An 11979-nucleotide genomic window follows, 5' to 3' on the forward strand; every position below is an offset into this window, starting at 1 on the left:
ATGCTGTGTACAGGGATGTTTAGGGTTTTTTCCCCCTTCTTTTGTTTTTAGATTTATTCCCATGAAGATTTATTCCCAGAAAGTAATTATCCATAATGAATGATTTCTCTCCTACTTCAAGGCATAGCAGTCCAAAGGTAAGAAGGTCTAAAATAACCTAGTTTTTGTATACTTTTACATGATCTTTAATGTACACGATCTGCTTCAACTCTGCCTTCTGCCAGAAGTTCTGAGCAGCAGCCCCTGCAGTCTGGGCTCCTGGAGCGGGCAGACGGACTCGGGCAGCCTCAGCCAGGAGCAGTGACGGGCTGGAGCACTGCGCCGTCTCCACTCAGAAGGAATGTGTGAAGGTTTTGGTGTTAACTGGACCATGACGTTGCCTGAGACCTGTGTGTAGTTCTGCTTACTTGCCTGTCCTTCCTTAGCTGACGGCGACGTGGAAAAATGCTGTGAGTTGCTTGCTCCCCTCACAGCAGGTTACTGTCTCCCTGGATCCTTGGACGGCTGCGCCCAGCACACAGATGATCACCAAGGAGTCCCATCCGGCACGGGGGAGTGGTGTGTGTCTTTGTTATTTTTGTTTAGAGACAGAGCATACACGCGTGTGGGGGCGGGGGGAGAATCTTAGACTCCATGCTCTGCACAGAGCCGGACACAGGGCTCGATCCCATGACCCTGGGATCATGACCTGAGCCAAAATCAAGAGTTGGATACTTAACTGACTGAGCCACCCAGGCGCCTGCCCTCGAGTGTCTTTTCTGAATCTCCTGTCACAACACAGAGACCTTCACTTGGTTTTACACATGTATCACCCAGACCTCAGTCATTTATTTCTCTCAAGAAATAGATTTCTTTCTTGTCAGAGGGGATAGTTTTAAGTGAGCACATGTCCAAGATTTATTTAAGTCATTAATGAAGGAGCCAATTGGCAAAGCTGTCAAACCGATTACTTTTTATTATTTTAATTTATTTATTTTTTTAATTTTTTTTAATGTTTTATTTATTTTTGATACAGAGAGAGACAGAGCATGAGAGGGGGAGAGTCAGAGAGAGAAGGAGACACAGACCCGGAAGCAGGCTCCAGGCTCTGAGCTAGCTGTCAGCACAGAGCCTGACGCAGAGCTTGAACCCACAAACATGAGATCTGACCTGAGCTGAAGTCGGAGGCTTAACCAACTGAGCCACCCAGACGCCCCTTTATTTATTTTTGAGAGACAGAGAGAGACAACACGAGCAGGGGAGGGTTAGAGAGAGGGGGAGACACAGAATCTGAAACAGGCTCCAGGCTCTGAGCTAGCCGCCAGCACAGAGCCCGACACGGGGCTCGAACCCATGAACTGTGAGATCATGACCTGAGCCGAAGCCGGATGCTAAACCGACTGAGCCACCCAGGCGCCCCACTTAATTTATTTTTTAAAAAGTAGGCTCCACACTCAGTGTGGAGCTCAATTAGGGTGTGAACTCACAACCCTTAGATCAAGACCTGAACTGAAATCAAGAGTCTGATGCTTAACAGACTGAGCCATCAAGGCATTCCTCAAACCAAGTGCTTTTAATATAGTCAATGGAGTTTCAGTAAAGTCCCCTGGAGACAAAGAAATTCGTTGTGGGGCGCCTGGGTGGCTCAGTCAGTTAAGCGTCTAGCTTCGGCTCAGGTCATGATCTCGCGGTTTGTGGGTTTGAGCCTTGCATCAGGCTCTGTGCTGACAGCTCGGAGCTTGGTGCCTGCTTCAGATTCTGTGTCTCCCTCTCTCTCTCTCTGCCCCTTCCTTGCTAGCACTCTTGTCTGTCTATCTCAAAAATAAATAAACAAAAAATTTTTTTAATTTATTGTGCCTGCAAAGAATTAAGGAAGCCTCACCAATGATGCAACTACCGTTAGTTTGAGACTTACAAGGGCTTTCCCAGGTGGACAAAGAACGTGTGCATTCTAAGAAATGGCAGGCGTGAGCTGGAAAGCCTAGCACATTTCCTAACCAAAAGAACTTCAGCTTGGTCAGAGGTGGTAGGGATAGGAAAGTGGCAGAATTAAGTAGGAGCCAGATCCCTGAGAGTTTGTCCTTCGTGTGCTAGATCCTATAGGTTGAGGTTTCCTAAAGTGTCTTCCACAGAGCAGTTTCCCTGATATGTGAAGTACATTGGGGCATGAAGATCCCATGCTCAGATAAGGTTGGAGGAAACTAGGTTCAATATAAGACCAGTTTCTTTACTGCAGGACTGCTCAGAGCCATTTGTATACAAAGTATAATCGGTTCTTCAAAGGGAATGGTGACTCAGATTTCAGGCCTGAGCAATTATTATATATGTAAGACTATGCCTTGAACCAGAAGAGGTTTAAACACCAGGCCCACATACCTCAGAATTCGCCCATGCCGCTTCCCCTGTCCTTGTCTCTCTGGGCTTGGGGTAGAACAGGGCTGGAACCTTAACACTGCACTTTGAAAGCCTACCAGCCCCTTGAGAAGTTGCCTGTTATTGGGAGGAACCAAGGCCCTGGAGACCACAAGGGCTTTCCTCCAACCTCAGCCTCTTCACTCCTCCCAAGTGCCTTCTTCAAAGGCTGGAGAGAAGCCATTAGCAGAAAGTAGCAGCACCACTTAGAATTTGAAGGGAATAGAGGCCCGAGCCAGGGGAATAAAGATCTGAGCGTAAAACATCCCCAGAGGGTGCAAATTGTATTCTCACTTTGGGAGAGATAGATTGCTCCCGTATGAGTAATGGCATCTCTGGTTTTCAGTTATGACTTCCACAGTCTCTAGCACTTAATACCGCTGGCACTTCAAGAGCCAAATCTTTTTGTCCACTGGGTGGTTGAGTTTTGTGGGCTGAGTTCTGAGGGCGGTGGGTTTGGACAGATCAGGAATCTTACCAGAGTTGCTTCTTCACAGCAAAACTACAGAGTTCCTCCTTTCTCACTAGTAGACTTAGAGTCTGGTGCTTGTTAATAATCTCAAAAGTGCATGGATTGGGAACTGAGGTGTGAGAGAGAGAGACACTTGGGCAATTTGGGGCTGCAGGCACTTGAGCCTTAGGGAAAGGGCATCAGGCCATTTGAGTTAAGACAGAATTGCTCCTTTAGTCTAAGAGACGTCAGGTCTTGATAACTGTCCCAGGACACAAAGAGGTGCCAGACTTAGAGCCGCTATTCCTGAGATCAATGAAGCCAAGTCTGAGCTCTGAGCCCGCCCTCTGCCCCCTAGTCCATTGCCTCTGTACCCCAGACCCATAATGACCCTTCAGCAGAGCCCTGATAGGCACCCACCCCGCTGCATCGAGCCCTGAGCCATCCCCAACTCTGCTTTCTTCTAGGCTTCAGCTTATCGCCTGGCTCTGATACCCACCTAGATTCTTAGATCGTTCTTTAACTTACATCCTCCAAATCAGTAGTTCTCAACTCAGCAAGTTCGCCACCCACGGGATGTTTGGCAATGTCAGGAGACCTTTTTTTTTTTTTCTAATTTTAGATAGAGGAGCCTGCTTCAGATTCTGCGTCTCCCTCTTTCTGCGCCTCCCTCACTTGTGTGCACTCCCTCTCTCAAAAATAAACATTTTTTTAAAAATTGGTAAGTGTCCTTAATGGCAGAGGAGAATGAACTGGGGCAGAGAGACTGTAGAAGTGAATAACCTTGAAGTTTTACTTTTTATCAGTAAAATTTAAGACCCCCCCCCCACTATTTCGAAAACTTGCAAACAAAAATTGAAAGATGCAAATAGTGCATATGTCTGTGTGCTCCACCTAGATTCCGTCAGCGCCGTGTCGCACACACATACACGTAGCTTTGAATGACTGCTGAGAGGAAGACACGGAGCTCGTAATTCGTCACTCCCACATACTCCTGATACTTCAGCAAGCAGCTCCTAAGAATACTCTCCATAAGTGCAGTACCATTCCCACCCCTAAGAAAATGAGCAGCAATTCCATAATACCATCTAATGATCATATTTAAATGTCTTCGGTATCAAACGTCTTTTAAAGCTAGTTTCTCTAACCTGGAATCGATCAGGTGTATCTAGCTATTCTGTCTCTCTAATGTCTCTTACCTCTGAACAGTCCCCCTTCCTTTTTCCTGGTGAAATTGACTATTTAAATGCATGTGGTTATGTGTGCTGCTTCATAATGTAGCTCTGTTTGTTTTACGTTAATAAATGTTTTCAGTGACAAAGCACCAAGTAAAACTGACACTCCAGGAAAACGTGCCACATTTATCTGGGCTTTGTGTCATCTCCTGTACTTGTTTTAGAAACAGATAACGCAGGAACAATTCAAATATAATCTAATCCAGACTGTCAGAGGCAGTACCTAAGGGCTCCGGAGTTCGAGAAAGGTTTCCTGAGGAAATGACACTTAATGAATCTTAGAGGAGGATCGGATCCCGGGGAAGCCGGGAGCCCAGGAGTACGGCGGGGTGGTGGGGGAAGCAGGGACAGCGGCACAGATCACCAAACCCCGGGTGTGTTCAACTGTGACACACAGCACGTGGTGGGGGTACCAGCCTGCTGGGGGAGGTGCAGGCAGATGAGGAGGAACCTTAGAAAGTGCTGGCACAGACCGCAAAGGGGTTCGAAGGCGAGGGTGGCAGCTTTGGGGCCCGTTCTGTGGAAAGGGAGCCAGCCGAGGTTTGTCGCGACTCCGCCCAGGAAGACGACCGCGCCTCGGGGTGCTTTCGGGTCTGGGTGCCCTCTCCGCAGATGGTTGCAAGGAACCGTTGTGGGAGCTAGGGGAGACAGGTCACTGTCTTCACAGCCAACGGCCACCCTGGAAAAGAGATAACGCTCTCATTCTGGGAGGCCTCGAAGTGCAGAGTCAAGGCAAAGCAGAATTTAGGAGGCAGATTCGCACTCAGCAGAGAAAGCAACTGAATCAGAGCTGCCCACAGATGGAAGGATGGGGAGTTCCTCCCCTCTGGAGGTGTGAAAGCGGAAGCAGGGTGACCGTGTGGCACAAGTGGCTGTGTGGTCTTGATTCACAGGGCCCTGCTGTTCAGAGAACCCCAGGGGAGTAGAGCACAAAATCCCTGTAGGCACATCCTGCCTCCAGAGACGCCTTTGAGCTGGGGCTGGGGGCTGGGGGCTGGGGGCGGCTGATTCAGAGCCAGGTGGTCTGCACAGTAGCCTCAGGGCCGTGCGATTCTAGGACCCCTTTCCCAGCTCCACTGCCCCTGATTATAGATGCCATTTGCCTCAGACTCTAAGATGGTAATTTTAGGATTCAGTGAATTGTTATCTGTGAAAGGCCACCTGGGTGAGGGCTTATGGGAAATGACAAGGGGTGGGAACCAGCAGGGGACTGGGAACCCTTTCGGGGACTTGCTGGAGGCCCCAGGCAGCTAACCTTGCCTGTCTTCCTATCCCCAGGGGGCCCCAGGAGAATGAAGGCCCAGCCCAGTCAAGTGTGGGGCTGATCGGAGGGGCCATCTCACAATGTCCCCAGCTCAGCTGGCCTGAGGGCAAACTACATGAAGCCCGTGTAGCCACCTAGGGCTAGTGGAAAGGGCGATTCATCTTAGCTGTCAGCAGATGCTGTGCTAGGGCCTCTGGACCCCAGAGCCCCAGACAAGGAAGCTCAATGTTCTCTGAGCTGTTTAGGTCTCCTGACCTAGACCCTAGACCCTGCCCTGTTCTATCCTGTTCCATTTCTTTCAGCCATTCCTTCTTATCAGATACGTTTTTCCCTTTGAGATTTGCTCTAAAACTGAGATTTGAAAGGAAGTTGGTTGGAGAGGAGGGGTGGCAGTAAGGAGGCGATAGGAAGTAAAATGTACGTGCAGAAGTTAAAAGAAGGGGTCACCGTTCCTGAAACCCCTCGCTGTTAGACACTTACGCGTCTGCATGTCTTTTTCTGCCTGGCAACCTATATTTCAGCCTGATGTCAGCATCCTCTTTTCTCTGAAGTTTTCCATCACTACCTAGCAGAGTTAACCATTCTTTCCACTGTGCTTGCGGACGCCGGTCCCCTCTATCCATTGCTAGTAACTGCCTGTTTATATGTCCTGCGTCTGCCACAGGCCTCCCAAACTCAGATGTCACCAGGGACCAGAGAGGGAAGGCAAATGGGTGAAGCTGCTGGGTTTAAGGAAATAAGCAATGGGGGCGCCGGGCTGGCTCAGTCGGTTAAGCGTCCAGCTTCGGCTCAGGTCGTGATCTCACGTTTGTGGGTTCGAGCCCCGTGTCGGGCTCTGTGCTGACAGCTAGCTCAGAGCCTGGAGCCTGCTTCGGATTCTGTGTCTCCCTCTCTCCGTGACCCTCCCCTGCTTGCACTATCTCTCTCTGTCTCTCAAAAATAAATTTTAAAAAATTAAAAAACTTGTGCGACTCTTGATCTTGAGGTTGTAAGCTCGAGCCCCACTTTGTGTATAGAGATTATTAAAAAAGAGAGAGAAAGTAGAGAAACAAAGAAATGGTAGACAATGGCACACTGGTGGCCAGTGTACTAACCCCCAAAAGCCATTATCCCAAGAAATCTCGGGATATTCTATTTGGGGTTTTTGTTTTGTTTTGTTTTGTTTATATTTGAGGGACAGAACATGAGCAGGGGAGGGGCAGGGAGGGAGAGACGCAGGATCCATCTGGGCTCTGAACTGTCAGCACAGAGCCCAGGGCAGGGCACGGACCCATGAGCTGTGAGATCATGACCTGAGCTGAAGTCAGACGCTTAACCAACTGAGCCACCCGGGCACCCCTGTCCTAGTCATTTTTGATTCCAGAGCTCCTAGCTCAGTGTCCGGCACGGTAACGGAACTGACCTGGAGATCTTGACATCTAGTTCTGACCTTAATGTACTACATCACTGCAGGACTCATACCGACCTCTCTGCCCTTCAGGTTCTCCCCTTCTTTGCCTATCCCCTCTTCACAAAAGACACCTTGACAATCATTTAGGCCAGTCATCTCCCCACACTGTCCCTGAGAGGCCTTGGATGGAGGTGCTGATCTGGAGGCCTTTGCAGGAGGTCAGACTGAGAGCAAGCTGCCACTCTTTCCCAAACGACAGAGCAATTCAGCTTTTTTTTGTTTTAGAAATGTCTGATTTCTTTGAAGAAAAGGTTCTTCTCTTAAAAAAGGAAACTTTGGGGGCATCTGGGTGGCTCAGTTGGTTGAGTGTCCGACTCAGGTTGTCATCTTGAGGTTGTGAGATCAATCCCTGTTGGGCACTGCTGAGCATGGAGCCTGCTTAAGATTCTTTCTCCCTCTCTCTCTGTCTCTCTCTTCCCCACTCATTCTCTCTCTCTCTCTCTCTCTCTCTCTCAAAATAAGTAAATTTTTTACAAAAAAGAAAGAGGGGCCCCTGGGTACCTCAGTCATTTGGGCATCCGACTTTGGCTCAGGTCATGATCTCACTGCTTGTGGGTTAGAGCCCAGAGCCTGCTTCCATTCTGTGCCTCCCTCTCTCTCTGCTCCTCCCCCACTCATACTCTATCTCTCTCTCAAAAATGAATAAATGTTAAAAATTTTTTAAAAAACAAAAGTTTGAAAACCATAAGAAATGCAATAGCAGTGTTACAGGTAAAGTGGTTCTGCCTGGGTTCAAATCTTGTTTCTGCCATTTCTGTGTTACACAGTCCTGCGCAATGATCTAACCTCTCTGAGCCTCAGTTTTCTCATCTGGAAAAAAAGGAGGATGATGATAACAGCACCTACCTTAAAGGTGTGCTGAGAGGCTTCATGAGTTAATGCATAGAAATCGCCCCGAACATGCCTGGCATCGAATGCTCAAGAGACATTAGCTGTTGTTTGATGATATACAAAACATGTTTGGTCTTTGTCCCCATTCCTGGCATAGAGCTCCTAAAACTCTTGTGACAGGATTGTCTTTGGTTATTCGTGAGTACCCTTTGATCATATCTGTGTTTTTCTTTTTTTATGTCTTTATTTTGAGAGAGAGAGACAGAGTGAGGCGGGAGGGGCAGAGAGAGAGAGAGGGAGACACAGAATCTGAAGCAGGCTCCAGGCTCTGAGCTGTCAGCACAGAGCCCGATCGGGGGCTTGAGCCCATGAACTGCAAGATCATGACCTGAGCCTAAGTGGGACGCTTAACTGACTGAGCCACCCAGGCGCCCCATATCTGTGTTTATTCTAATGAGATGACTTAGGATGGGACCCCGGCCTCCCCAACATAGACTCAGGATGGGGCTGGTCATCAGAAAGATCAAGTGATTACAGTGGAAACTTTCAGCCCCTCACAACCACCACCCCTACCCCCCCAACCCCCCTGCAAAGCAGGAGGCCTGCAGACTGAACTCTAATCTTTTGAGCAATGAGGTCCAGAGCAGCTCCAAGGTTGGTGAACCTGCTAGCAGCTAGCGACCCCACCCCCCTGCCCACCTCCACAAGGACAGAAGTGTCCGGGACCCTTCCGGACATCGCCCTCTGTACATACCTCTTCATCTGGCTGTTTATTTGTGTCCTTTCTAAGAAACCAGTAAAGGTAAGGAAAGTACCTTCCTGAGCTCTGTGAGCTGTTCATAAGCACATTATCGAACCTAAAAAGGAGGTCACGGGCACCCCAACTTAGAGCTGGTCGGTCAGAAGTAGGGGTGGCCACAGACTCGAAGCCGGCATCCAAAGCACAGGCCGTCTTGTGGGACTGACCCTTGAGCTGCGGGTGCACGCTTATTCTGGGTAGTTAGTGTCACAACTGCGGTGAATTGTTGGACGATCAGCCAGTGTCGGAGAACTGGTGGGGGTCACAAAATACACCGGAAACCATCACGAGTGAGCCCATGCCGTCCTCTAATGTGGAAGAAGAAGAAATTAATAGGCTTCACATTTCGGCTATGTTAGGACTGAACTTTCTCCAAAGCGCTCTATGTTAACCCTCAGAGGGACCTTGGTGGAAGATTCAGACTCCGTGGCCACGTGGTTCAGGGCAAAGGAGGAACTCCTCAGCACTTCACAAATCCCCTGCCTCTCTCTGGGGCTGACCATGAGTCTGCCTCCTCACTCAGGAAGCGTGGGCATGCTCTGAATCATCTCTGCCCTTTATTTCTAAGTCCTGCGTCGTGTGCCCCACACTCTTTCCCTACTTGAACGGTTAGTCATCCTTCACGCCAGCTATGACAAGCCCCTCCGGACGTCATCCCCAGCTCCTAAGCCCCCAACTTCTTCAAAGCTGTTTCTGGCTGTTGCTACCATGAGATCGCCTTCCCCCTGAGAACCCTGGACTCATGGGTGGTAAAGAGGGCCCAAGGTACACTGGAGCCTGCGGCCAGGAAGATCACTCATTTGCCACGGGTTCGCTGAGCCCCGACGTGGTCCAAGCCCAGGGGGATGCAGAGATCATTTATGACACAGCTGATAGTTTACGCCAAGTGCCTGGCTCAGAGTAAGCACTCAGCAAGCCGTTAAAAAAAGAGGGGCGCCTGGGTGGCTTAGTCGGTTGAGTGTCTGACTTCGGCTCAGGTCATGACCTCGCAGTTTGTGGGTTCAAGCCCTGCGTCAGGCTCTGTGCTGACGGCTAGCTCAGAGCCTGGAGCCTGTCTTCAGATTCTGGGTCTCCCTCTCTCTCTGACCCTCCCCTGATCATGCCCACTCACGCACGCTCTCTCTCTCTCTCTCTCAAAAATAAATAAGCACTTAGTAAGCTATCACCATGATTGTTATTATTATTACCGATGGGCATTGTTAGAGTTGGGGAGGAAACTGGCAGAGGCTCTGTCTGGAAGAGGCCCCAGAGAGGATCTGCTTGAAGAACCATTACATCTGGGCCAAGGCTTTGTGGGGCTCGTTCGTATTCTTTTGTGGGAAACGGACTCTTTGAAGACTCTGATGAAAGCTGGACGGCCTCTCCCCTAGAAAAAGGCACATCTGCTCTCGCGAAGCTTTGCATATTATTTCAGGGACTTCACAGACTCCTGGAAGCCTGGCTAGTCACAGAACCTGGCTGGACACAGCTGTTCCTTGCCAAGGCTGAGAAAAAGTTCCCTGTTACCTTATTGTATTATTCCACGGGAAAACCTCAGCACGTGCACTTTCAACTCTACGAATGTCCTGTGTGTGTTTTGTTTATTTTTGAGAGACAGAGTGTGCCCAAGTGGGGGAGGGGCAGAGAGAGAGAGAGAGAGAGAGAGAGGGAGACACAGAATCCGAAGCAGTTCCAGGCTCTGAGCTGTCAGCACAGAGCACAGCACAGAGCTCGACACGGGGCTCGAACACATGTACTGCGAGATCACGACCTGAGCCGAAGTCAGAGGCTTAACTCTCAATGGACTGAGCCACCCAGGTGCTGGCTTGTATCCTGTGTGTTTTAAAATGCCAAGTGGCATGCTGAGGGTTGGCTGGGAGAGGGGAGCTAAGAAGAGACCATTTTAGTAGTCCAGGGAGAAGAGGGGGCTGGCCTCTGGCTGTTTGGGTCCAGAACCATGGGTCTAAGTGTGTATCACTCAGGATCAGGGTCAGGATGGCTGGCTAGAATGGAAAGGATGGGAAAAATTGGCAACATTCTGTTCCTTCCGCCAGAACACTGTTTCTCCACTCTTCTGCCTTTCCTTCCCTCCTCCTGTTTTCTCAATATTAACATCATTTCCTCAAGGAGGCCCTTCCTGGTCTCCACACCTGGATTGTGCCCCCCTTTCTTTTCCTCTTTATTGTCCTTTAAAGCACTCATCAGGGGCGCCTGGGTGGCTCAGTCGGTTGAGCATATGATTTAGGCTCAGGTCATGATCTCACGGTTCCCGGGTTCAAGCCCCGCGTCAGGCTCTGTGCAGCCTGCTAGCTCAGAGCCTGGAGCCTGCTTCCCGTTCTGTGTCTCTTTCTCTCTCTGCCTCTCCCCCACTTGTGCTCTGCTGCTCTCTGTCTCTTGAAAATAAATAAATGTAAAAAGTTTTAAAAAATAAATGTAAAAAAGAGCACTCATCAGAATCTGTCATTATGTATTTATTTGTTTCTTGTACTGACAGTCCCTCATTGGACTGTTTCCTCACTGAGTGCAGAGACTGGTTCAGCCCCTCTCATCCCCAGTGGGGCTCTGGCACATAGTAGGTATTTCATAGATATCAGGGGGAAGGTACCGTTCACAGGATGGGCAGATGGGATAGAGAAGCCCAGAGGAGGCTGCAGAGATTCCCACCGAGTGGTCCTAACGCGAGATGACTCAGAAGTTAGGAGTGAGGCAGGGGGGTCACATGAATTTGGCAGGTGTTTGGAAGTTTGAGTGCTTTTCGGAGTGTTCTGAAGAAGGCACTCTTCTGCTTTTTGACTCCCTCCTCACTACAGCCTCCGTTAGGGGTGGGCCGCGGGTGCACAGGCATGTCTGCCATCAGGCATCTCACCCACACCCCTCTGGGGGCTGGTCTGTCCCTGGATTGGGAAGCTCAATGGGTTGTGCAAGAGCGGGGCCATGTTCATCTCTGGATCCGGGGCCCCCAGGGGTCTGTATGCAGTCCCGGCTCAGTAAATGCCAGTAGAAGGAAAGAGGGAAGGACGAAAATGTGACCAGACACTCAGGAGGGAGGCAGGGCTGAGGAGCAGATCTGGGGAACCAGAGAGGCAGAGAGGACCACGGCTGGAACCCCGGGGTGCGTGGGGGCTGAGGGCGTGGGGGGGTGAGAGGGTCCTACAGACAGGGGAGAGAGGGAGAGGGAGGAAGAGCACCTTCAGGAGGAGGCCAAGCACGGGGCTTAGTGCTTTATTCACACAACTGCTTTTCACCTTGACAACCCTGAAGCACACATCATTCCCACTTTGCTTAGAAAGCTGAGGCCCAGAGAAGTGGCGTGAGTCGCCCAAGGTCACACAGCCCGAGGGCCAGGAAGTCCAGGCTCGACCCGGGGCCGTCAGCCCCCAAGCCTGCACTCTTCCACTCACGCCCCGTCTCTCCCTCCACCCTCCACTTCCCTGCCCCCTTCTCCCCTCCCCTCTGCTCCCGCGGCCGCCCCGCCCCGCCCCTCCCTCACGCCCTCCGGGTGGCGGCGGCGGAGCCACGTGGTGGGGCCGGGAAGCCGCGGCCGCCGAGAGCCCGGGCGGCCGACCCAGCTGGGCAGTG

Source organism: Suricata suricatta, chromosome 8 (assembly GCF_006229205.1).
Source record: "Suricata suricatta isolate VVHF042 chromosome 8, meerkat_22Aug2017_6uvM2_HiC, whole genome shotgun sequence".
Taxonomy (NCBI): Eukaryota; Metazoa; Chordata; class Mammalia; order Carnivora; family Herpestidae; genus Suricata; species Suricata suricatta.